The sequence below is a fragment of the Battus philenor genome, unplaced genomic scaffold (genome assembly GCF_028537555.1).
Source record: "Battus philenor isolate CCGP_79_NKW_IND1 unplaced genomic scaffold, ilBatPhil1.0.hap1 SCAF_17, whole genome shotgun sequence".
NCBI lineage: Eukaryota > Metazoa > Arthropoda > Insecta > Lepidoptera > Papilionidae > Battus > Battus philenor.
In genome coordinates this window covers 474,091-501,879 of record NW_027181679.1, presented here as the reverse complement: position 1 = coordinate 501,879, position 27,789 = coordinate 474,091, and the positions used below count along the sequence as shown (strand labels likewise).

The 27,789-nt window shown below is 37.7% G+C and overlaps 1 protein-coding gene across 9 annotated transcripts in view; it reads right to left on the bottom strand.

Annotated features, from left to right (window-relative positions):
• hth (homothorax) overlaps positions 1-27,789 on the bottom strand; it is a 375,595-nt gene that overhangs the window by 230,664 nt on the left and 117,142 nt on the right. The window lies entirely within an intron of this gene.

Sequence of the window (27,789 nt, the reverse complement as noted above, 5' to 3'; positions counted from 1 at the left end):
TTTCTTCCTGCTTCTTCTCCATAACTATGACACCTTATGAAGCAGAGTAGAGTCAAAAATAGTCTCCTTTAGATTAAAAAAATAAATAGAAAATAAGTTGTCGATCAATATGAGTTCCGTTGAAAGTTCCAATGTTGTATAAACAAATGTTATCCTATATGATAAATATATTCCTTCTACTGAGAAGAGTCGGCCAGAAACTAGCTTGCTCTTTTTTAATAATATATAACATTGTTTGATATATACATTGTAATATGAACCATGTAAATAAGTCAACAAATCAAGTGCCGTATATGTTGATCAACTAAAAACTCTTGAATGATATATTAAGACATATTTAATGTAAAGGATTGTCTAAGATATGTCGTGGGACTTTATTATACGCGTATTAGTGGGACGAGAGTTAATTGACGACGTGGCATCTGTATTATCAGTTAATCTTGTTTGTGTTCGACCAAACGCATGTGCACAGTCCGGCTACGTTCAGACGTGTTCGTATGCAACAATAAACGCGCGAGGCTTATGTTAAAACACAATCGACTCGTAACTTTCGCTCCGTAATGTAACTTTGCTTAAAATAAATGATGATTTTAAATACTTCTACTATCTCCTACTAAAATCTCTTTGTGCTAATGTCCCTGTTTTCTTTTTTGTTTTCGATCTAGAGGGGGAGGCGCGGACGTAGCGGCGGGTGCGAGCGGGACGCAGCGAGCGCACGCAGCGAAAGCATTGTTTTAAAGACAGTTTTAATTTCCCGAAGGTGATTTATCACCGCCCGTTATTTCTGCGCGCCGTGTGAATATGTTTCAATTCAGTTTTGAGGCGCGCGTAGGGTCGCAATGCGTTTTGGGGACACTTCGGACAAATCCGCGCTTTGAAAATGAAGAAAACTTTGCTCTAACACATTTCAAACCGATCACATTTTAGTGATTTTTATCCTTCTTAGTTTGTTGTGGCCTTTTAGATAAAGAACCGTTTAGAATATTATATTTACATTTTTATATTACATGTTTTTTTATTATTATATTTTTATATTTAATTAATGTCATTATAGTAAAGTTTCTATCAATTTACTCTCTTCTGGCGTTCATCCTTCTTTACATACACAAGTCACATCTATATATAATCTAAACATGTTAACAATTTGACGAAATGGACATTGTGAAATAAGGTCTGTATATACAAGACGATGGGGTTATAGAAAGTGAATATATGAGCTCATTTGATAGACAATTCATCACTTTTAAAGCTGTATTTGGAAATAGGCGTAGAAACATCCATTTTCACTAATTTATTTTTATATTGAAATGAGACTGGCCAATAATTTCTCACAGAACAAAATCATATTTGCTATATGGTAAATAATAATTAATTAAAATTATACATTTAGATGTTATTAGGTAAGGAATTTTCTTATTGCATTACGTAATTTATTATTTTTAAAACTATTGATTTTAGAAAATGCTGAACAATACATTAATTGACAGTAAATGAGGTGCTGATTGACCCCCTTTAATGCTTACAGGTGCAGAAGCATTCACATAGAATACATTATAATTAAACAGTATTACATATATATATATATATATATATATATATATATATATATATATATATATTTATATATATATATATATATATATCATATTACTGTGTCCACACGAACCAACATAAATTTTTCGTATACTGTGTTCTTTTGAGTGAAGAAATAGGAGATATTGCCCAGAAGGAATACTTCTGTCCACATCTGACAATCCCACTGAGGATTAATGTCTATACGTCATGTAAGAGATCGTTCGAAAGGAGACAGAGTCAATAATGGTAGTTAAAAATAATTGTCATCTACAACTAGAGGGGTGTTTGTTGCATGTTGTGCCGGTGGTCGGCGCAGAAGGGCGCCCGTCCCCCGCGACGCGTCTATATTTGGTTCGGCTCTATGCAGAAGCAGAAAATAATATTCCGAGCATATTTACCTCCGCGGGTGACTGCCGTGATTATTTTGGATAAGTACGCCGTACCGACTTGCCTCTGTACCTGATTTTGTTGAGCAAAATTCCTTAAACGATACTGTAATAAAAGTGACATAATGTCGTTTATAAATTCCTTATTTATTCTTTATAATCAATTTTAATCGCTTCAAAGTAATCCCCGTCCAATAAAGCACACATTTGCCAACACTTTTTCAATCCTCGGAAATGCCTTTTTTCCGGTACAACCTTTAAGACATTAGATTCCGTATTTAACGACTCGATAGTGTCAAAACTAAAAATAGAGTCCTACTGTAATAAAAGTAACATAAAGTCGTTTGTAAATTCCTTGTTTTTTCTTTAAAATCAATTTCAATCGTTTCAAAGTAATCCCCGTCCAATAAAGCCCACATTTGCCAACACTTTTCTAATCCTCGGAAATGTCTTTTTTCCGGTACAACCTTTAAGACGATAGATTCCGTATTTAACGACTCAATAGTGTCAAAACAGAGTTCACGCATGTTTCTTTTAAGTTTGCTGAACAGCCAGAAATCGCACGGATCTAAATCAGGCGAATGCAGTGGCTGGGGAACGAAATCAGTTGAGTTTTTTTTGACAAAATTATTTATTTAACATCGACAACATTTAACAAAAACATTTGCAACTCGAAGATAATTTAAATCTTTATAAACTTCTAAAACAGACGCTTGGCCAATGTTATAACAGGCCTACCAGCCTAGGAAAGAAATTATCTGCCTTCCTAATGCCCGAGAGTTTTAAATGACAATTTCAACTTTCTTTTTGATCACAGAGTACTTGAAAATATAAAGTGTATAATTTTAAGACCTTATTAACATTTTCGGAAGGTAACGGAGGTTGCGTCTATTACAAGTGACTGGGGGATAACTATATCCAGGAGTATACGTGTTACAGTTGAAAGGATAACAATGATGACGGATATATCGTAACATTACATAAGCAAGGACTCGATTTGTAAGATCCTGAAAGATTTCAGTGTTTCTATAAACAATAACTTGTACGGTAAAAGAGAAAACGTGATGAAAAACTGAAGACCAAGCAATGTTTCTAGGCAATCGTTCAATCTCAAATTTTAAACATTGGCTGCGTTATGCGAAAGAAAGATGGCGCCATAGTAAAGATTGTCGAATTGTTAATGACTCCAGACCCAAAGCACCATCAACCTTATGATGAACAAATCAAGAGAGAGTCCTCACAGAATCTTCCACGAATCTGCGTGTACATTGTGACAGAAAGAAGGAGAGATGCTGGAAAAATAATCGAGATTAAGTAGACTGAAAATAGAAGAAGAAATAAATAAAGATCTAGGAAGTGTTATCAACAAAGAACATTCAAATAATCAAATGCAATATACGTTACAATAATTAGAATCAAAGGTCATTGTAAAGCCATAGTAGTAATATAAACATTATTCAACCGTGTAACAGTGAATTAAAATAAAGTTGAGATGAAATAAAAATAATTATATTAAAAAGAGAATGAGTATGAGACGAGAGTAAAAGGAAGAAAGGCGGTGATTAATTGATGCTAGAGAAGAGGGAGTAGAACGTATAAGTAAACATATTTCATATTTAAGTACCTCTGTATAACATGAATATCAAATAAGTTAGTAGTCAAGTCAGAAAAAGAGATGTAAACTTCTGTTTGACATCGGTATTTTGTGACATCCTTTACATATACTACAGTGGACAGTAACTAATGATCTCTTTAAAATGTTGTTTCAATAAACACGTCCCAAACGACATCGCATACGCCATTAATTAAAATATTTTTAAAACTGTTTATATTCATTATTAATATTATTGGATATTTAAATACGAGCGCGCGCAAGCGGTCGCCCGGTCCGATCACCATATAATCGTCACCGCATCTCTGTTTGCAAATCTCGGCGGGAAACGCCGCCATCTTGATTAGCATGTTTTTGTAATCGGCTTCTAAATTTAAATTTATGCTCCGGACGCCGGTGGTCTCGGACGTCTCTAGTCTCCGTCAACGTCGTATCGCTTGCCGGTTATTTATTAATTTATTTATTACATTTTAAATCTTTGATTCATTTAGGCGCGTGATGTAAGCGCGTCAATAATGTCCGTAATTAATTATAAAACTCTCTGAATATTAAAAAGGTACGGAATTTGTTTTCATTCGGTTTAATTAACAGAGTATATTAAATAAAGAAAGGATGTCGTAAAAATGAAGATATTTTTATCTCTCTATCTGTCATCGATATATAAAAATTTACAAGAGGGTATTAATCGTATAGGTATTTTTGATGTTTGACATAAGATTTATTTTTAAATTAATGTGACCATATGTAAAATATGTGATCGTTAACCATATGCTTCATGTTATCTGCCGACATATCAGGCTCGTTTATGAAATGAAATTCTTAATTATAATTTATAACACAAACTTACGAACATTAAGAACATTTGAGTTAAATTACGGAAATGCATTCTTAAGTTTTTTTTATTCATATCAGCACATGCACGTAAAGTTTTAAATGCAATTAAATATCTGCTTAAATATTCGAGTAATTCCAAATGTAATCAATTAAACCTTGGTAACGGTGTTAAAACCATTTGTAATGAAAGTAGTTTTAATTTATAATTTTAAGATACATTTTTGATATTTATCGAACTAGAATTTGTTTTTGAAGATTTTTTTGTTTTTGTAGAATTTATCTGTGGGCCGGCGGGCGGTGCACTTTGTTGCACGACTACCACTGCATGTGCGGAAGTGGCTTAATATTGGTCCTTTTCTTACTTAGGATGGACTTCCGCAAAATAACGCCTGATTCCATTAAATACAGAATTTGTTTGCTTGGCTATTCAAAAATATGTTTGAATAATGGCAACATTTTTTACATCGTAACCAAAGTACTTAAATATTTTTATGGCCGCACATTAAAGATATTAATTTAATTGACACACGCGTCATAATCTGTGAATTAATATTAAAAAAAAATATATTAAATAACATTCCTTGGACCGTCGCGATCTTTTTATCGGCGAGACAAGATTAATTTGTTTCTAATATCGAGATGTCATACAGCAATTCGTTAAAGCCTCCATAAAATTAACGCGCACAAGACGCAATCGTTCGACGCGAGATTTATTCCGTTGTAACTGCAGGTCGTAATGGGCGGGGCGATTTACGGGAAATAATGTCAGACCTATTTGTTAATGTGGTTATTTGAATTTCGAAATTGGAATTCCAAAAAATTTAAACACTGAAAAAACGCAAATGAGATATATAAGAACAGATGACTTGACGTGTATTTTATCGTTGTTTGATTCCATAGACTGGTTGGTGATCAAGATGTGGTATCATGGTACGCAGAGGACGCTGCTGCCTATCCCCTGGAAACTAGTTTGTGAGCGATCTTATATAATGAATGCACAAAATATGAATTATTTAAGATTGTATCCAGGAAACGAAACGCTGCTCGTGTATTTAAAATAAACTAATTTTTTTTAATTATAATCAAAAAATAAAACTTAGAGGTATATAAATTGGGAATAAAATCAGTAAAAAAGTTTTGAAGAAATATGTAGCAGTTATATAAAATTTAAAAATTACACAAATAAATTATACAACAATAAAAATCATAAGTCACATCGATTCTTTCGAGTTTATAGATCGATTTTTTCAAAATCTGTAACAACATACGAAAAGGAATGAAAGAGAATGATTTATAAAAGAAAAACTTGTGAAAGATATTGAGACGAGAGAGGGAGAAAGTAGAGCGAGAAACAAAAATTAAGTGATTAAATTATTAACAAAGTATTGTCGCTGTTCACGCACAGGGGAGGCCCTAGAGGCAAACATTATTGGATATGTATGGATAGTATGGAAAAAACTTGATACATGTCCTCCAGAAATAAAGAGAAAATTGCGAAAATATGGTTCTTAAGTTATCAAATAACTTAGTAGGTTATTGTTGACACTTGGTGGAGTCCTGTAAACATGTAATGGATGTACTAGAAAATAGGTATATCCGTATAATGACGTCACAGTGAAGATATATATATCAGAAATATCGATTGAACGGTTGAATGGTGCTGAATGGAACTGGAAGTTGATGGTAAGGCAGGAAGAATGAGAAGGCCTCGGGCAAACGTTCCGCGTTTGAGAGATCAACCGACGCAGCCGTCACCGATCTTCACAGAGAGACAAAGAGAAAAAAAAATAACTTAATTACATTCTCTGGCTTTCACAAAAAGCGGGAGATAAGAAAAAGGTTCCATTCGAATCCTCGTTATCAGCGCCCGCGTCTCCCGCCACCCTAGTCCTTGCACCCTTCATTTCCAAGTTGTTTTTTCTTTTAGATTCCCCTCTAGAATACCTATCGGGTATTTCCAAGATAAGTAATGCCTCGAGTCATTAGGAGCGCGCGGGAAGACCGCCGCCTAGCCGAACGCATTAATAAAACTTCTCATTTTTTTTTCATTTCGTCCAGATGAAATCTATTTAATTTATTAACAACACGACATTAAAGTGCACATGAGATACGCCGCAAAGTTTATCCCTGCGGTGGAAATAGAGTGATTTGTTGATAAACAAACCGTAGCGGAGACCGAGATGTGCGGTACGTTTCAAAATGATACACATAAAATTGTGAAATTTTTACGGCGCAATAAAAAGTCGAAAAGGCGAGAGGCGAACGCATCCGTACGCCTCTAATTGACCCCGTCGACCTGTTGGTTTAACGATTTTTAAAAACAGCTGTAAAAAGTTGAAATCGAATAATTCCCGCGGCGACACGACGTCGACCGTCTTACATCCAGAACCACGGAATATAGAATATCGTAACGCCTATAAAGTAGTATCGGACTTTTACGACAAATTCACACAGGCTTACTTAATAAATCTGACAGAATCTTTAAATTTATGTCCGCCCGGTGAGCGGGGGGGAAGGGGTTCGAAAGAAACTTTTACGACGCACTAAAACTGTTCAGATGCGACGCTGCACTCCACAGACGCTTTGGACGAATTCATCTCGAAATTAATTAACTTGTCCTCATGCACTGCTTCTATCATACTCTCAATTAAAGAAAGAACATTATTCTATCCAAGAATACATTGCGCGGAATTAAAAAGTGTCGATGTTCACTCAAGAAGCTGATTATTGTTGAACACTCTTTATATAACTATATTAGTAAAGAGCAACTGTTGAGTTTCTCGCCTGCTCTTAGCAGGACTGCCTTATGACTCAACTGTAGCTTTCTGTAGGGACAATAATAGCCTATTTAAATAAATAATATTTTGACTTTGATTACAACAATATTCATTTAGAAATTACATGTTATTTTTCACTTAAATAATATCAGAATAGTTCTAATTGATACAAACTACAGTCTAATCGATTTTAACTACAATTTAGAGAAGTTACAATAAACTTTATTTGGTGGTGACAAATGTACCACCTGGTACATTATTCCAGCAGTTTATCACATATGTGTGTTATTTATTTAAATTCTGCTACTTATACTTTGTTAAAACAGAAAAGAGATATTTAAAATACATCCCTATAGGAATTATTAGTTTGTATGTGTGGTGGAAAGTTTATAAAGATTTTAAAACAAAAAATCGTCTGAATCGGAGTAATGAGCACGGTCGCAGTGTTGATTATATTTTCAGCGATTAAAGCTCCTTAACTTCTTGTTTGATTTACATTAATTTCCTTTACTTGTTATTAAAGAACTGGGCTATTCGACAGTGTCATTTGGTACGGAAATCTCTATATGTAAGCGCATCGGAACTTTAAGTAATCAAATGTAGTGATCTGGAGCGAAAGTTGGCCAAGCCATTGTTAATTCCCGTTCCGTCGCGCCGACGAAAAATGACCGTATTTATTATACGCGAAGTAATTTCACAGAGCTACATTGATATTCGAGGGGCGATACTAAAAAAGAGCACGGGAAGTGTTGCCACTTGTTTCCATTATTATTTTTCCATGCTCGCGCTTAGGAAATATTGTGGACGCCGCCTCGGGAATGTTAAAAAGTGGTCTTGATTAAATAAAACGTCGCCATGCCCCCGCCGCGGGGCGCGGGCGGGCGACGTGATGGGAATTGTGTACCAGGGCCTCATAAACTGCTCGGCACCACGGGCAGCGATAAACTTTACTGATTTAGCTCTAACCCGGAAGTAATTCCAGCTCCTTCAAATTCCGATTTTAGGACACAAACTAATTTTTTGTGACGTCATTAACCACTATTAATTAAGGTGCGTTTTCACTAATGAAAAAAAAATTGTCTTGTGATTACTCTGCTGACCAAGTGGAATTTGTAGATTCCGTGTCATCTGCTCGACTAATTGGTAAACATAGGCTCGAACTGTTATCTACTAAAATTTCACTGGATTAGGAAGTCGCTGAACTCTTACATCGCTAAGGAAGAGGCTCCATGGAGTGACTTTGTTCAAAGGTTCTTTCGGGAGGATTTCGGTCGGACCTCCGCTTGGTCAGTTACTATTACCAGTCAAACAGAGTTTGTTAGTGTTAATCATTTCGACATTCCCATTTGTCACCTATTATTTGTCAAGAAAGGTTGTCTTAGTAATTAAGTAGCGGCTTACCATTACTCGTTTCCTCCTTAAAAACGAATGTCGTGCTTACCTGAAAAATAAAAAAATATCGTATAAATATTAAATATACATGAATATCCCTGGCAGGACAATATGTAAACAGATTTACAAAAATGCCCCATAAATTCGCGAAGACCGCAACATTCCAAGGTAAGAAAAAAATTCCGGATACAATTTTCTCTTCAATAAATCAAGGGTAACGAATATAGGAGTATGTACGCTGTGTACACAAACAGGGTAGGCAGGGGGCCAGAGGCATGTACGCGGCGCAAAATGACCGCAACTTTCGCCTAAATAAATATTCGCTTACCTCACGGTCAACTGAATAGACTATGGGGGGCAAAATTCTTTCGATCTCCTACACGGCTCTATTTTAAATAGTCCTCTTTGAATTCTGCGTACAACCAGTGTATACAGAACCATGTGTTTTTAATGGAATATATGTACGTTATATAGATTTCAGACCAGATTCAGATTATATATATATATATATATATATATATATATATATATATATATATATATATATATATATATATATATATATATATATATATATATAATTCTACTAGAAAGTGTAGCTAATTGTTGTTCTTAATTTATTCAAGAAACCATTGTGAGTTTATTAAAGTCATAATAAATAAATATTGCGCACAGATCCACGTTTTAGGTCAAGTTAAAAATCAAACTTGAGCAGTGGTAGAGGAACTTTCGATTCCAGAGATACAAATCACTTTTTGTGCATTAATTATATAAGATTGCCACTGTCCACAAAGAAGAGGATGGGCAGCAGCGTCTTCTGCGTACCATAATACCACACTGCATGGCCAACATGCCGGCCAAGCGTAACGATTATGGTGTACCTCCTATTGATAAACAGTGAAGTCTAAATGCGATTCAGTTAGAATGCTTGTAAAATTTAAAAATCGTTTATGAGTCTATAACAGTGTACAATAATTTAATGGAATCAGGCGTTACCTCGCGGAAGTCCATCCTAAGTAAGAAAAGGAAAAATATTTAGCCACTTCCGCACATGCAGTGGTAGTCGTGCAATGAAATGCACCGCCCGCCAGCCCGCTGATAAATGCGTATGCGGCAAACAATGCGAATCACACAACCGCCACCGCCAAATTACTCAACACGTGTTTCACCCCTCCACGGGGCATCTTCAGGAGTTATGTTACACCTTGTTATGATTAGTGCCAAACACAGAGTCCTACTAGACTCATTCATCATCAGATTTCATTGCATTTCATATATAAAGTTACCAAAACTTTGATATCAAAGACGAGAGTCGTGTTATAGATGGGTATGTGCGTATCTCCTCCGTGTCAGTGGGCATCGGTAGGCGGGTGCGGTCGGCAAATCTCAACAAATACCGCGGTCCACGACGCCCCTACAGCCGTCACTCACAGCAAGCGCATTATTGTATGTGCTCCCCGGGGAAAAATGCCAATACATTCCGCACGAATCCACGGCTCGGACGCTGCGTGTAATATCCGGTATATATTTTTATTTTACCTGTATAAAAATCACCAAATATACACACATACTGAAGTTATACAAAGTCATTGACTATACTAGAGATAGCTTTAAATGAGTCAACAGCTCATTAAGCAGCAAAAACATTTAAAGCTTCTATACTAAGTTCAATTATCCTGTTTAAAATGATTACTTCTAAATGTGTTACATTATGTTATTTTGCTGACGGACCAATAACTTCTGGTAGTACAAAGTCTGCCGGTAGAGATGGTAAATATTAAATAGTTTTATTCTGCTGTAATCCCAATTTTTGAAAGGCTTTTTCTTACTCTATTAATAGTATGTTATTTATTTAACTATTGATTTTTGCATATGTACCATAAATTGACAGCACTTAAGCTGTATATGCCTTATATATTATGTCTACAAAAAACATAACTTTGAGAAAAAAATATATTTTAATTTATAAATATAGTGCATTTGCGTTAAGAATTTAGTGAATCATCATTGTTTAACGTGTCTTTATTATGAGCCTACTTTAACGCGAAAAGACTGTAGATAATGTTCTGACGCATGTGACGCAGTGGTCGAGGACTGAGATTTGCGATTGATTTGAATAATATCTTATATAATTCATTTACAGGATTGTCTCTGCTCATAAAAAAATTTCCAGAGGATAGGCAGCAGCGTTTTCTTCGCACCATAAGGGGCCTATGCTTTTATTATATATGTTTATCTTTTATTTTTTTTTAACTACCTCAGTTTAATGATTAATGTTTCAGCAGTTAAAGGTAATGTTAAAAATGTAGAGGAAGAACAGACAATGTGTTTTAGATTGCTGTCGGTTATGTAATCATTTGAAGTGTAATTGTTCCTCGCGTTGGTTCAATTAAACACTTATTGTAACGACGTTGGTTAGTTTTAAACGAAGTCGTTTATTCACTCTAACGACGGTGCGAGCTTCGACGGCGAAACTATCTTGCCTGGCAACCCCTTAAATCTTTTACTATATGTTTAAGTTATTTTAAAATCAAACTGGACTGATTTGTTTGATATTTGAGTTGAGAGAAGTTCAATCCGAATCTAAAATCAAATATGAGAAGATCCGTAGAAGTACCAAGATAACAGAAGCTTAGAGTTGGTCTTCTGAAAGAGCAGTGGACGCGGCACATCGGTTGGGCATCCGATGTAACGCGGCGTGGGTAGTTTTTTTACTTTGTTACATGTACATGTGATATAATGAAGTTTCGTAAGATATCTTAGACGTACCGTTTTTATAGTTTTAAATCTAAAATTGAAAGTATATTATTCAATAAATCTTATCGTAGCATTCAAAAGTTTTCAAGGGTTTCTTGACTCTTTTACACGATTGATATTATAATGTACACTTAAAAAAAAATGATAAATTTCATTTAAAAGAGCAACTGTTGAGTATTTGACCGGCTCTGAGATTAGCGTTCAAGTCAAAAGTAGCTTATGTTAAAATAATCGACGATTCGAAAGCGCATGTCAATGCCTAGTTTAATATTTTTTTTAATTTGAATTTTTTAAACCTTCAACTTAAACTACGTAGTTACGTAAAGTCTGGAACAAGTTTGAGTCGAGTAATTTTTTTACAAATATCCTTATTGCATTTAAAGAAATTCATTCGTGAGAATATACATTTCTTAACAACAACTAAAAAAAAAACTTTCTTTTAGCTATAAAAACTAGAGCTTTGTAAAAGAGATGAAAGTACTTATCGATGGACTGTTTATTAGGAAATCGTTGTGCGCCGCGGCAAATAGTTCTCACCCTGTCAACGCAGGGGCAGACGGTAACGCGAAGGGACAACTATTCCTACATGAGATGCGTGTGTCGGAACCTATTATTGACGACATCCCTGCATCCACGTAATTTCGAGTGCATTTTTGTCATTCCATTTATTCATTTAAATAATTTGATTTATTATAGTTTTACAATACAGTTGTATAACCAATTATTAAAACGTTAGGTTACAAATGGACAGCGAATAAGATATTTAAACTTTAACTAGATTCATAGGATGATACCTCCTTTAAATTACTTCATTCAACACTTTCATATCATCTTAAACTTTTTTTTTTCTTCTTTTCAGGCGACGGACGCCCAATACGCCGCGTCTAACGGACCAAAGATTTAAAAAGGTTTTACTGATGTGACAATCCGAGCTTGTAAAAAATTTCAGGAGAAGCTTTGCGAAAGGAAAAAACCTATATCCCATTACGTGTAAGTTATTTCTATCAACCGTCTGTTGCAGTAGGTCACTGGAATCATTACAAGTTGCATTGTATTGAGGTCGACCTTCTGAATGCATTTGATCAGATTTTCTTAAACGCATTCGTGTCCCACGTGGGTGGAGGCATTGGTCGGCTTCAATACGTTTATATTCATTTTCCCTTCGGCATTTCCTAACTTATGACTCACTGTGACCTTATAAAGAGTTCTTTGGCCTGCTCGCTCTAAAAACTCGATATGGTTTTAACGATTCTGCGCGTTCATTCAGTTTAGGTGTTTTTATTATTTATTGACATGTGCTATATGTATAGATATCGCGAGATTTTGCACACAAAATACTGTAAGCAGTTTAGTAGATATATATTTTACATATATTCTACATTTATTTGCTACAGCTAGAACTAAGGCACCGTATTGCTTTTACAGCAAATGAAATAGACGACAAAGTTCTGCATTCTCCTGTACTCTTACGTCAGAATGTTAAACGAGTATTATCGATGAGTGACAGCTCAAGCCAAGGTACCTTGTGGGTGCCCTAGGGTCTAGTCACTCCATGGAGCGTTCGTCCTGACACTTATAATATTATTATGGCACGAGGAATTTGCAAATGCCATTTGTGTAGCAGTGAAAGTCTGATTCAAAAATAGACACATGCTACTAAACAAACGTATCACTAGTAGAATTGTCGAGAATGTAAGTATTAAATCAAATCGACTTGAAGTCAATTATTTTTATTTTTAGATAGCTTAAGACAAAATTGATTAAGAATAAATGTCCATGAATAGAACTACCATTTTATGGAACCATTGAAAAGACAAAAATAATCCTGATTTTTGGAAAAGAATAATTAAAATACGAATTAAACAGATGTTCACTATATTTATTTGAGAGTAAGATGCGAATATCATCATCATCGCCATTTTAGTTGCAGGATGTCCACAGCTGGATAGAGACCCCAAACTTAGATCTCTAATGAGACCGGTTGAATGCGTCTTGTACCTGACGACCGCAACAAGTCGGGGGTATACGATACAGTGATAAGATTTTCAAAAAAATGAACTTGTCTAGTTTTGCTTCCAAATATAAAAGCAGTAAATTTACTAGAAGATTGTTCTATGTAAATAAAAACTTAAAATACACTAGTGTTTATAAACAAAGGCCATAGTTAACGATTTCCAGGTCCACCAGCTTCCCTTGTACGCGCCTGACTCAGATTGACATCTGTCAGAGCAATACATGCCCCAATATTGTTGGCCGGGGTCGAAGTGACCCCATACTTTTTGACTGGTGGAATAAATTTTTAATCAAAATATTTTCGACGCCCCTCCAGACGAGAATAACGAAAGTGAACGCGCGATGGGTGTGGTCCTGATTTGCCGACGCACAAATTTGATAATTACATTAACATATTAACACTTATTTGATTAGTTAAACTATGAAAGGGATTCTTAGGCATAATTCAAAAATAATTATTATTTGTAATTTGATAAATTACAATAACATAATTATTTCTTTACAATAGTACAATCGCGTTGAAATTGTCACATCGTTATGACTCGACCTAACTACACACTGATCATTTAGTTCGTAGCAAATTAGAAAGCCATGTCTACAATGACCAGGTGTAGTGAGCACTTTATGTTTTACGGCCGAATACCACGCAAGAGCCAAAGACCACATCCTCGGTAAGAGGCTACGAAGAGCCTTTATTTGTGAGTGCTGACTTTATTGGTAATCTTGGCCTATGACTGAAGGATTCTAGGGGTTGAGGAGTAAAGACATAATATGTAACGACGCGCCATGTGAGGAGAGAGGAAACTTTTTTCTCCCTCAGTGTTCTGCATGGATGTGTGAACAGGTTCCTAAGGACCCGTTATTTAGTCATAATTGAGAAACATTGGCACTCTTTGGTGTCCTAGGAAGTCAAACCTTGGCTCAGTTCAGCAGAATAGTGATGGTCAATTGTATGACAAGAATTTTTAATTTCACTGAAAACTCTTTTGAATTTCCTCCTCTTCGAAGATATTCTATCCTTCAAGATATGACGTCACGTAATATTTATTCACACCAATAAGAATTTAGAAAAAAAATCATACTGGATTGAAGTTGGTTATAAAGCAGCAATTAGATTTAAATTCTTACAGAACAGATAACTGCTGTAGTCTTATAGCCCTGAGTCCGATGAAGCGGTAAAAGCCGAAACGACTAACAGCGCGCATTAACATTGGAATATAGCCAGTCTTATAGTTCTGGGGTCAGTAGGGAGCCCATCCACAAGGTAGACAGACGACCTTGATAGACTCGTCGGAGTAGACTGAACGTGACTCGTTTCTAATAAGAAATCTATGGGGGAATACGACTCAAATGATGTTAATAATATATTTCATCTAGCTATTTTAAATATCGCTTATGCTTCTTTTATATTTGTTTGTATATTTATAAAGTATTGTACGGTTTCGCAGCGGTATAAGGTCAGTGTGTACGGCGTGCGGTTCGAGTTTCGGTGGCGTAATCAAAAGTCGGGCAACGGCTGAATTATCCTCGCCGGAACAAACGGGGCATTTTTGTAAAGGCTGGTAAAAGAGCGGGTGAAACAATGGCGCGCAATTAATTCTGAGTCCGGGACAAAGGCGGCGGATGAATGGAGCCGCCACAAAGGTTGCCAATGCAGATGATAGACAGTTCCAGCCGTGAAAATTATGTGCATACGAGAGACATGATATTTTTAACGGCCGCAGTCAAACACAAGCGGTAATTGGGAACAATTCGACACGGCCGCCGGACCACCGCCGCGCGTTCACATTAGAAGCGAGTGCTGCTCCAGTTATGCACATTTCGTATTTGAATAACACGCGCAGGACACCGATGAACAATACGTGACGTCATCGTATCTCAAAACCTAGGAAGCGAAAACTAAAGGGAAAAGTTTAACAATAGACTAACTGAGGTCCATGACAAATTATAAAACTGTGGCGAAAGAATTTACAAAAGATATTTATTTATCATACATCTCCAGAGATACAGGCAAAATCGCGGAGATGATATCGATCAAAACAATAAGAGAAATTAAAAAATATTTTTGAAGGACGTTGCTTTTCGATTCCATACACCTACACTAACAAATTAATTCACTTTAAACTGAAGTCAATCCATGTTAAAAAAAGTTTATTTCATAATGATATTAAGAACCCGGAGGTTTTATATAAATTCAACTTTAAATGTCCTGTAGACACTGTAGATACTATTTAAAACAATAAATATATCATTAAACTTGGTCAAAATGTAGTACTAACTACGTATAGTATAATTTTAGAAGTCATTTTGCAGCAAATCGGTGAACGTGGATCTGTTGACTGATAATTCTAGAACATTCTTTTAAAGAATATATTTTGGAGAATGCGCTGCTGAAATTAACGACCCAATACCACCATCCCCGATTCTCTGTAAGACAAGTATGAAGTGGGTCCCACTATCACCCTTACACTGTAAAGTTTCTTTGGAGGCGTACCAAGCTTTTCGACTCAAGGTGGGTACAGCCCGAGTATGCATCGATATCTCGGCTTCATTATTTTCCAAAATTTGTAACTCAGGTCTCTTCAGGCTCAGAGTGAAGACCTACTGAGTTTCCGTGCTCTATCTTTGACCACATAGCTGCTTTCCATCAGGCGAGTTGATGAAAATCACATTGAAAACAACTTGAGTTATGTAAATATGAGAACCTTCTCGATTTCTATCTATTCCGAAGATAAACGCAACATTGCTTATCTTACAGTACTTAATTAGTGGGGGCAGCAATTAGAGAATTCCTCCAAGGCGTCGCTAGTGCCGGGTGGTAAGGAATCTAATTTCCAGAAGCTCGCGGCGTACGGGAGCTGCGTGGCGCATTGCAGCTTCTACTAGCGCATAGCATTCCGTATTATATTAAGTGAAACATAGTATATGAACCTACCGTTGTATACGTTTTATATTTTTTTTGGACATCGCAAAAAATACCAAAGAAATTTCGACAATAATACAATTATAACAAGAAAGACTATTATATTTATATTAACTGGAGAGAAACTATCAGAATTAGTGACAGCTGGAGGAAGAAAACATATAGAAGAAAAATAGTAAAGGTCAGAAAAAAACATGTAAATACAGAATGATGATAAATAAACTGATATCGGGATATTGTAGATATTTATATGCATGATGAAAAACTAAATACTTCCCTAAGATGAAGCCAAAAGAAGTTTCATTTATCTGATGCTAGAATTACTTAAACTACTAAATATTAAAGACACTTGTGAATATGATTACGATAAGAAATGGTTAAATTAGTTGTGGAGACTTTTAAGATCACGATGTGTATTATGAATGAATATAATCATTATAGAAAATTCTATTTGATTCTAGTTCCTTTAAAATGATTTCTGACATACAAAAGTATGATCGTAATTTGTCCAAAGTGGAACATGATATGTATTAAAGGGAAATTCGTAAGATACAACTATTTACGATTATTTCTATCTTATGGTGCGAACACAAGCCGGCAGTCGCGGCAAGAGTAGACACCTTCCTAGATAGATCGACGATATAGTTATAGATGCAGTATGTCGCCAGATGCAGTGTAGGCTCGGTCATAGTTGAGATCTTTGGGGGAAGCATATGCCATATTGTAGATATCCATCAGCAGAAAATAAGAAGAAAAGACACGATGCGGTGCTAGAAGTTAAATAGAATCATGAAGTAAGTCATATCCCGGTATACGGACAGTGTAAGGCGCATAAAGAGCAACTCCCGCATACATACGTCATTGTGATGCAACAAGAATCGTATTGATTCATGGGCCGCGTCCGCGGCGCTTTGGCCGCTCGAAAAACAATCACAAATAGACTACTTAAATAAATATTTCAAACTTAAAAATGCTAATGCGACGACCAGGTCATTAGACCCGTCGTTTATTATGATATCGAAGAATGGACAACTGAATACCGTGTATTTGAAGATCAAGGACAGCTGGTCGGTTTAGAGAATGGCTGTATTCCGTGGCAAGGCACGGTAGCTCGAGTAAATGACTTGAATGTTAAGTTGCATGTAATTCTGTTTGTCGGACGCGCGTCGGTTTCTGTTAGCTGTCCGCCCACTAATGATGACTTCTAATCAGTTGACAGTCATCTTTTGTTATCCTAGTACATTCTAGAAGATGCTTACTTATTCACTAGACTGGTAGACGCTGGCTGGCACTGGTAGACCTTTAAAACTAACGAACTGTCCTTCGCTAAAATAGGTCACAGGTGTAAATAGACTGAGAAACATTACACGAGTAATGAAGAAATCAATTAGGATATGTAGTTGGCCTAGCATCCCATGTATGGGACAATAATAAATCATTAAGAAATACCATAAACAATTTTTTTGTCAATGAACACGTCGCATGTCATTAAATACTAACGTTAATTAATTACTATGTACCAGGCGGTAATAAAAACGAAGAGATATCCAAAGGCTTATTACTAATCGAGTTCATGATCACACGTAACGAAACATAAAGAGATATGAAGGTAGTATTAAAAAATTCTCAATGAAATTTTTATTTCATCTGATCACTTTTGTATTCATTCAAAGCATTCGAAGAGTATAACTGTACTGTTTAATAAAATTTATTCGTAAAACTTTAATACGCAGCCAGCGATGTCCCCTATCTCGAATAACCCGGGGATATTTTTAACTGGGATTATAACAACAAATAACCATTTGAATCCCTGTATTAAATTGTTTAGCATACATGTTATTTGACGCTACGGAACGAGATTAAAAAAAATATACATGCATTAAAAGGGACAGGGGATGCCAAAGTTGCGTAGACGCAAGTTTCTAATTGTCAGGGCGACCATCTCGCTCTACGGACGGCGCTCTGTCCCGCTCGTGCGCGCAGCTGTCATTCGTATGACGAATCACTTTGTCATTCTGACAGCTTTTTGTACGTCAATTGTAATTCTCACCCTTTTGATGGAATATGAATAAAAAAAATTAAGCGCATTCGGCGTGGAATCGGGCATTTGGATAAACAGCGGGATCGCGATACGTTTTTGTTACTCGTAAATGGGAAATTATATGTTTTAGAATTGTCGGCGGTCGGACCCGGGGCATTAGCCGGCCGGGCGGACCTAACGAGGGAGATGAAGGCTCTGCGCCGACCGCCGATAACTATCTCAGTTTGTTCTTTCGAGGAAAGACATACGCCGAAGATATAGGCGACGATAAAGATATACGAGTCACTTTAATGGACCAATCACTTAAAATGGTTTTAAAAAGATTTCTTGTCAGTTTTTGGAGCAAAATTTTCTTATTAAATCTCTCACTTAAACCTGTTTTCATTGTCCACGGAAAAATTAAAAAAATTCAATAATGTAAACAGATTAAAAATTGACTCCATTCCGCGTCGCATTGTATCTAATTCGAAAATTCAAATCGACGATATATAATTGATATTCATACACAAAAGGCCCTCGGCGATGCTACGAAAATTCACCCTCGTCCCCAAGCAAACACAATCCCAGTGTTATCCTGACAATTACCACGACTCGAAAAAACCCAAAGGGTTGAACAATAACGACCCCGGGTGGTGGGTTCTTTGTGCTGGTGCGCTTTGGAATGCTTTTATTTGTAGCACTGTGTCGCGGATCTTGAACTAATCGTCGCATTCACACAATCCGCATTCACGAGGTCTTGTGCGGCTATGCGCCATTTAACTTGATGATGCTCTACTGAACATCAATATTGCTGTAAGCTTCACTGAGCACGCATCTTGTACACATGACTGTAGTAGCACAATAGATCTTTGCACTTGATGGTGACCTAGTAACACCCTGCTTTCCATGATGCACTGGAATAAAATGACCCTCGGGCTGTATAGCAGTGTCCATCATGCGGTAGCAATATCACGTCACACGAACTCGTGCGTGTATTGCACGGACGAGACTCAAGATGCGATCGCAAGGTTCATCGATGTGGCGAAGGCGTACAACCTGAGGATGCCAACATGGAGTAGGGATGAGGAAGTGTTCACACGAAAATTAATCTTAAAAACAGTACATTGTTAGGGCGTAGCTAAGATAGATTAAGAGACTTAATTTATTTTTTACTTAAATGCAGTAACATAAAAAAAAACGTGAGTAAAATATCGTAAATAAGGAACGTGAATGTAAAACAAAGGCAGTGATTCTAATATCTGTGGAACATAGACCATAATAATAAAAAAGCCTAAAGTGATCACTTTGTTGGTTCCTTAGCGATTTCTAGTAAAGCTTCGTTCTTGATGTTTTTAAAGTAACTCTTGATGACACTCTGATAGATCATCGCTCTGGATACTGCTCTAGTGGAGCCTTGCACTTAAAGATTTCGCAGTAAAGCATTGCTTTCAGTTGGACCCTAGTGGAGGTTTATTTTTAATGTTGCTGTGGTAGAGAATCCTTTCTCATGTTTCCCGTGTATATTTTCATTCGCAACGTTGACCTAGTGGCGCTTCGGTCTTTATGGGAACCGAACAGAAAGAACTTAAATCGTTATGATACCCTAGTCGAACTTGAACTAAATTGCTCAATCCTAAATATGTTTAAAACATATGTCCTGTTATTTTATAATAGCAACAATTAGTTCATAAAATTAAACGTAGAGTTTAATTAATATAAAGTGGAAATAAACTTGAACATGTATGTATATTTTCAGGCAGTAATCGGCCGAGTTTTCTCGGATGGGCGCGGAGCCGCTTGTCTTGCGTTCGATTTCCAAACGAGCGGTCGACGACCAATCATAACCCGGGTAAACTGGCAAAGGTAACGGGAATCCGTCACGAGGACCACGCCCCGGGGGAGCGGCGCCCTCGGCTAATCCAATATTAAACACGTTCCGATATTGGATACAAAGTGAGCATTCGTAGAATTTAATAATCCTCCCGCTTGAATTATTAACGAGCACTTTGCGATCGCCGGTCGCGGCGGTCGGCCGCGGCGCCGTCGGGAAAACGTCGGCAAAACGCCGGGAAATCGCTGCCGGTTAATATTTTATCGCTTTCGATACGCCGCGGGCCCCAGTCATTTTCAATTTTGTGCCTGAAATATTGATAAGCCGGCCCTCCGGAGGACCGCGCCGCCCCGCTATCTGTTACGTTAACTGATGAATCGCATTACGCTGCGGACGCGAGGCGGCTCAGTAATGCAGTGCGCACCCATGAAGTGGACAACAGTGATCATGAAATTACAACTGTTACACAAGCCAACCATCATCATAATGCCAACCGATGTCGTCCACTGCAAGGGATAGGCCTCGCTTAAAGTTCGCGACAATTAATTCCCACAACCTTGACTTTGCAGACAGTCCAGACCTAGCAAAAGCCTACCCACGCTACATCTAATGGCTCGGGGGTGTGCCCCGCTTACTGCTACTTCATATTAGCTATTCTTATGAGATTATGATGTACTCGATTATATTAAATCAATGATACATATATACCATACAGAACGACACACGCAATACAACTAGAAACATGTATTTAATCAGTTAAATTTTAATTCATTTAGAATTTATATAAGCTTTATAATGTTTTCTGTAAAGCTAACTTCTAGATAAAATCAGGTTCTTTAATAAATATTATTTATTTATTTATATAGGTACACCACCAGTACATATAAATTATAAGCATATTAAAAGTTACCGTATGAGTAATGGTTCTGTTATGTGTTCCTGTATAGATGATGCAGCATTAAAATTACTATGTACAACGTTGTAGAAATAGAGATCTAACCACATGAAACTAAAAAAAAGTTGTAGGGAAATGCTGTAGGAAACATCTGGCTTACGACTTTAGATACCAAAAGAGTTCTTAATCTGAAAATGTTTCCTCTTGCACGCAATCTTCTTCAAGGCTATGTGCTTTCGTTAAGATGGTTTCTGAAGACTCTAGACGAACCGCAAAAGGTATAAAATGTTATCATCAGTTCAGCTCTAAGTCCACAGCTGGTTTTAGCCAACCCTTAGATTTCAAATAAGACCGGTTGACGGCAGCCGGCATTCAGCGTCTTCCGAAACCATTGAAAAAATCGTCTGTCTATTGCGCGGTACACGTCTGAAGGCCTTCGTGTAATTTTGGACAATATCGGTAATGTCAATTTAAATGCTGTATAAATGTACCACGATACGAGTATCATACATTAAAACAAATGTTATTCAATAAATTCTTTAAAGTTCAGGATTTTCTACGGCGGTTTGGTCATGATCCGCTAACGTCCAAGAAACTAATTCCACAATGAAGCTAATTAAACAATCCGGTGTAAAATGCATAAAGCGGTTAGACAGGCGTGCGAGCAGCCAATCAATTGGCGCCTTTCGTTCCGTCAGTTAGTCGCCAACAGCGTGACGGTCCGAGCGCGCAGTACAGCCTTACTTTTAGGTCTTAACTGGCGTGACGTCATCGCCTTTGCCTATTCAAACTATTCGTTCGCGTTCGAAATACAAACAATTGTAACTACACTATAAAAATATATATATCTTCACTCTATTCTGTTTCCACTTTAATGTGGCAATGTGCATTATCAAAAATAACTTATGCATTAAGCAGATTATTAAGCCCTCCTCTAGATAGACCGAAAACATAGGTAAGGTTACACGGAGTCACTGGATGCAGGCAGCGAAAGCCTCTTTGCGGTGATCTTCGAGGAAGGACTATGAGTTGACATGATGAGTAATTCCAGTAGGCCCCCCTAACTTAATGAAAACCTCCTCAACCTCAATGCCGGTGAAATTTATTAAAATCCATTCTTAGATTATCTGTACTCTTCCAAAGAAATATTTCCTACCAAACACTCAATCTCTTAATAGGATGACAGATATTTTATTTAGCAAACACAACGTGACTAACTCCGTTGAACGGACACCAGTTAATTACAGCTGTTTCTCAGAATCACTTTGTTTCCGAGATTATATTATCTGATTATTATTTTAACATAGTTTTCCATGTTTCCGTGAATTTATTTTATAATGTTTATTATACGACCACTCAAATATCTAGTGTCATATTAGATTTGTTATTATCTATGTAATAATGTAGCATTATAAGCACAGTCGAGTGTTTTTAAAAACATTTTCACAGATGTCTTCGATGAAGCGGAGCAAGTCATTCCCAAGTTTAGTGAGTGTAGTTAAATTTTTAACAATTTCCTCTTGTTTCGGTTTAATGAACTATTTAAATTTGAAATGTGTAGCAACTGTTACCGCTTGTTCTCGTACGGGACACACAGTTTTACAGATAAGGTTCTTGTACCAGACCCGGATGAGCGGTGCTTTACGGAATTCAAGGCACATCTGCGGAGAGGCAGCGGTCAGCGGCCGTGCGTCGCATCCGCAACGAGCTGCGTCTGCTCGAGGGGGATTATGACGATAATGCGAACAGACTCGGGGACGATAATTTTATTTAGAATCCACTCGCCAACACCCCGCAGCTAAGAGCGATCGACTCGTAATTACAGGATCGAGTTTCGAAACATTGGTAGGGGCTTACGGTCACTATGCTTTCTTTATTCATCCACTTCTGTTTCAGTTTATTATTCCTCTTGGAAGAAAGGATCAAACGCTGCTCGAGACTCTCGGATATTGTACCAACAACTTAGATACTTAGAAAACAACCTGAGAGCCACACAGCCTACGTCCTTGTGACACTGCCTGTTACTGGAGTTTCCATTTTCGAAGTGCTTTTAATGTCAGATTCAAATTTCTCCCGATCAGTTAGCTGAGCAATCCATAATTATAAATAATGCATTAAAGAAATTATCTAACATTTTTAATTATAACAAAGTGTATTCGTTATAGATTGTTTTCAAAACGAGGTCATGGGTTTGTCATTGTCTTTTTATTGAATCTATTCCACAGACATTGGTGTCCGTGCCTTTGTTTTTACAATTACCTATATATTTTCGTACTTTTGCTTATTTCTGCATGACACAGTGTTTAATCTAAATTACTTTAACCTCTTAAACTATTTCCTTAATTGAAGTAAACTTATTTTTTAATCATTGAAGTCTTGTTAGTTTTTAACAACGCCCTAACACTGTCCAATGTTTAACATTACCGGCTTAGTTACAGTTATTAACATATCGTTTAATACTTGTGTTTCAGATTACTTAGATCTAAACTTAATTTTCAGTGCTCAGTTCAAGTTTGTTTCATATTTGAAGTTGATAGTCAACTAGCTTGCGCTTAAATATTTTATTAAACCTTTGTTCTGACTCAAAATTTGAATTGTCAGTGGTCTGGTCATATCTGACGTGACGGTAAATGGAAATACTTAGTGAATGTATGAACAAAGTGACTTGAACCGTTGTTGGAATTGCGTTTAGCAATATTTTAAATGTATGTAGAGGGTGAAGTTAATGAACGACTTCAGGAACAAAGGCTGATCTATCTCGCCCTGCAGCGAATATATGTACGGCTGTCTGTTTGACAACGTAACCACCACGGCCTGTGCCTTGTATCTCCTCCAAATAAAAAAAACAGATTAATATCGTCATTATCTTAGATGCAATCGACAGGCCACACAGACACAAGACTTACTTAATATCCTCAGAAGGCTACAGATTCGAGCCGCTTCTCTGTTTCTAACATTGATAGGGACAAAGAAATCTGATTGTACAGTAATGTACGGAGTTGTGTTGTGACAGTGGCGGACACAGACGGGGCGGGGGAGGGCACGCGGGCGCGGGGAGGGGGTGAGGGACGCGAGCTTTCGTGAATTTTAAATGACGTCGGTGCGATCAGCAATTAGCCGAATGATCTCGTCTCGCGCGGATTTCATCGCGTAATTGTCAGTTGTAATTGAAAAACGCAATTACGCCGGTGAGCGGCCGGTTAATTAATATTAAATTCGCGAATAATCGGCGGCGGCCCCTTCCCCCGGGGCGCGGCGCCCCGATTGGATTATAGGGAAATTTTGAAGTTTGAATAATTCACGGCCTCGATCCGACCCTTCGCGGCGAGAGCGGCGCCCGCGTTGAGGGCTTCGCGACTACCCGCTTCTCTTTTGCTCAGCTCAAACAACTTTTCTATTGTCGCCTACAAGTGCTGTTTGTACATTTTCTACCCCTATTAACCGTACGACACTATTACCTTCAGTTGTAAAAACCGATAAAAAAGCACAAATTTTAATACGAAAATAGAAACTTGCTGCATGAAAACTACGCCAATTTCCCGATGTTGGGATCGATAAATCATTCGGTGTTTGAAAATTTAGTTTTAATTATCAATCTCTTTCAGTTTTGCGCGAAATCGAATCGGCCATGTTTTAATCAGTGTTAATATATTCGAGACTTCCAACTGTCATATTTTCCAGTTATGTTCATATTATGTCAGTTTGTTTTCAGTGATTGATTAGATAGGCGAGATCTCTACTTGTACCTTGTTATCGCTATAATTCTTCTTGTGGACCGTTTCATGTCCAAAAGAAACATCTCTTTTTCACGCGAATGGATATCATCCAAACTATTTAAATATAATACGTGTTTCAGTTTTTTTCTGTAAAGATATTTCTTATATTGCTATTACACGTGTATGCGATGGAACTGAAATAGTTGTTGCGATTTAGTAACAGTAAGAGATCAGCTGTCGCGCAAGAAGTGAAGGTCTAGGCGCTGGCATCTGGACGCCTGCATAAATATGCAGTTAAATGTAAAGGTATTGCAATCAATTGCTGCAAAATTGAAAGGAATTTTAAAAATTGCGCGATCGATTAAAATTGTCCCCACGTCGTGCGCGCGGAGAAGCGGTAATTGCGCATCGGTTCATTTCGCGCCGAGCAAAAAACGCGAACAAATTATAAACAATTTCGCATCTGCGGCCCCGGCGACGCCTTCCACCGACGACGTCATAAAAAGCGACATGTCGCTCGCGTTACAAATAGATGAAGCCAATAAGAGTATCGCGTTACCTTGTAATTAGTGTTAGGAATGTTCACGTCGCCGCACGAACTATCGACTCTCGACCGCTGCCGAGCACATGTAGGCTCCGACAAAAATGAAAGCGAACACAGTGAACAGTGAACAAAACGACAGCGCACCGAAAGCCCTTTGACTAAAAGCTCGTGCGTGGCCGCGACGCAATAATTAAAATGGTACGTATAAGTACGCGCAAATGGTGTAAAGCGGCTCGCGAAAATTCAATTTGGTCCATTCCGCAGCGCCCGCCGCCCGGACCGACAAACCAAACAATTACACGGACCTGTTTCGAAAGCATAATTTTTTCCCACCAAAACTACGCGAAAATGCGGGAAAAAATGGCAACACCGATCCCGCTGATGCTTTGTTAGTTTTCGCGCCAACGCGCTGCCCATTTTTGACAGCTGTCAAAAGCCGCGCGCTTGTGATTGCGTCTTTTGTGAAATCACACCTTTATTCGTTCGCGAGGTTTTTTTTTCATGAATTTATTGAACATCGGAATGATGGCCTGTCATTTTTAAACAGATAGACCGCTAGAGTATAAATTCAAATTCAAAATATCTTTATTAAGGCATTTACACGAGTTAGACGATTCAAACGTCAATTATTTAAACTCTGTGCAGCAAGCAACCACCGGGTCGGAATGCTGATCTGCCGAGAAGGGCCGGCCAGTAACTCAATAGTTGCTCTTTTCAAATAAATTATAACAATGTGTACAAATTAAATGAAAATACAATAATAAAATCCTAACGGCTACATAACGATATTGAATACTCAGTATTTGTCGGTAACGCTAATTACTTCAAGTGGTAGTATTAAAGATGTATATACTTCCGAGAAATAAGATGACGTGACAGAATTCGATCCACGCCGAGCACACTGCCGTTGAGTTAATTCTGACATTCGAAGCGGGCCCGGCTAGTGGCGCTGCCATCACTTAGTGGAATACACAAGCGATTTGAATAATACACAATGTAATCCCACACAAATTGCCGCGGCCGAGATTATCGCGATGTAAGGATACGCATCGCGCGGCGCGTCGCTGCGCATTGTGCGCCGGCCGGTGCTCAATGAACAGCCATCCGTCATCCGCGTCGCAGGGCAGCGCGAGAGGCGCCGAGTGACGCCGACAGCCGGCGCGCCGCTCGTGCGCTCACATTTTTTTCTCGGCGAAGAAAGGTGAGACCCGATTGTGAGCCGACGATGTGTCGCTGTCACTTGTGAATTGGCTCTTGAAGGGTGTCGACGTGTTGATTGGCGCCCGCAATGCGACCTCCCGTCTTACAATCACTCCGACGCCGCGCACACGCTTCCCAATAGGAATGAACACGTCCGATGACGTCACGGGACGTTTTCGAAAACGGAATCCTAACGTTCGCCGCAGTCAATTTAATAAATGGACCGAATCAATTGTAGCGACGCGCACGGCCGACTCTAATTCCAACTTCTTCAATTTAAATACGCGGCGCCCGGCTTTCATTAAACACGAGTTTTTTAAGTTCAATTCTGCGAAAGTTTTAAGATTCTTCATTTTTCGTAACGTCACACATTTATTTATTTACGTTTTTTTGCACCTCAGATAATTTATAGAGACTATTTATGTAATATAGAAAAAATAGTTTTGTTTTATTAACCAAGCAGTACCAACCGGCGAAGCCAAGGTTCGGCCTTCTCGGGCGCTTTTATATCGGAATGTTAAGCGGGCATTATCGACGAGTGACAGCCCAAGTGTCCCCCGTGGTGGCCCTTGAGGTTAGTCCTATGGCGCGGGTACCGAAGCGATCTAAGAGCACGCCGAGGTTCCACCGAGAACCTTCGAGCTTAGCTACTCTAAAAGAGATCTTAGGCGCAAACCCGCGGAATCTGTAAATGCTGTTTGTGACAGATCGATTCAAAAATAGGTTGACTCAATTTTATAATAGTAATTATAACCCAATTGAGCTCTCCTATGATTGCATTATACAACTAAGTATTGTAGAAATAATACATTATAGTATATTATATACATGTATATTACAAAAGATGTTTAAATGAGTGAATGTATAGCTCATTTGTTAGTAAAAAATCTATAATGTTATCACACCTTTTTCATTTCTAATCAGCCGGTGTAATATACTAGACATATATACTTATCAAACCATTGATTTTTATATACGGTGAACAATATTTTAACCAACAATATTTTGGCTATAGGTTTCTTATTTTAAGCAGATGGACGCCCTCTGCAAGGCATAAGCTTCTCCCAAACATCGCCACGGTCACAGGCGCTGCACTGCCCGCGACCAGAGAAATTTCCGCGACTTAAACTATGTAGTCGGTCCTCCTAGAAGGGGACATCCTCTCCGCGTCCACTGGGTTGTGTCCGCTATATGTATAAACTCTTCAAAACATTTACCAAGTCAGTATTTCTGTCTGTACCAATATAACTTTTAGGTATCTACATACTCTAAAGAGTACCCGTACTACAGTTTGGGAATCGCTGTTATAGATGA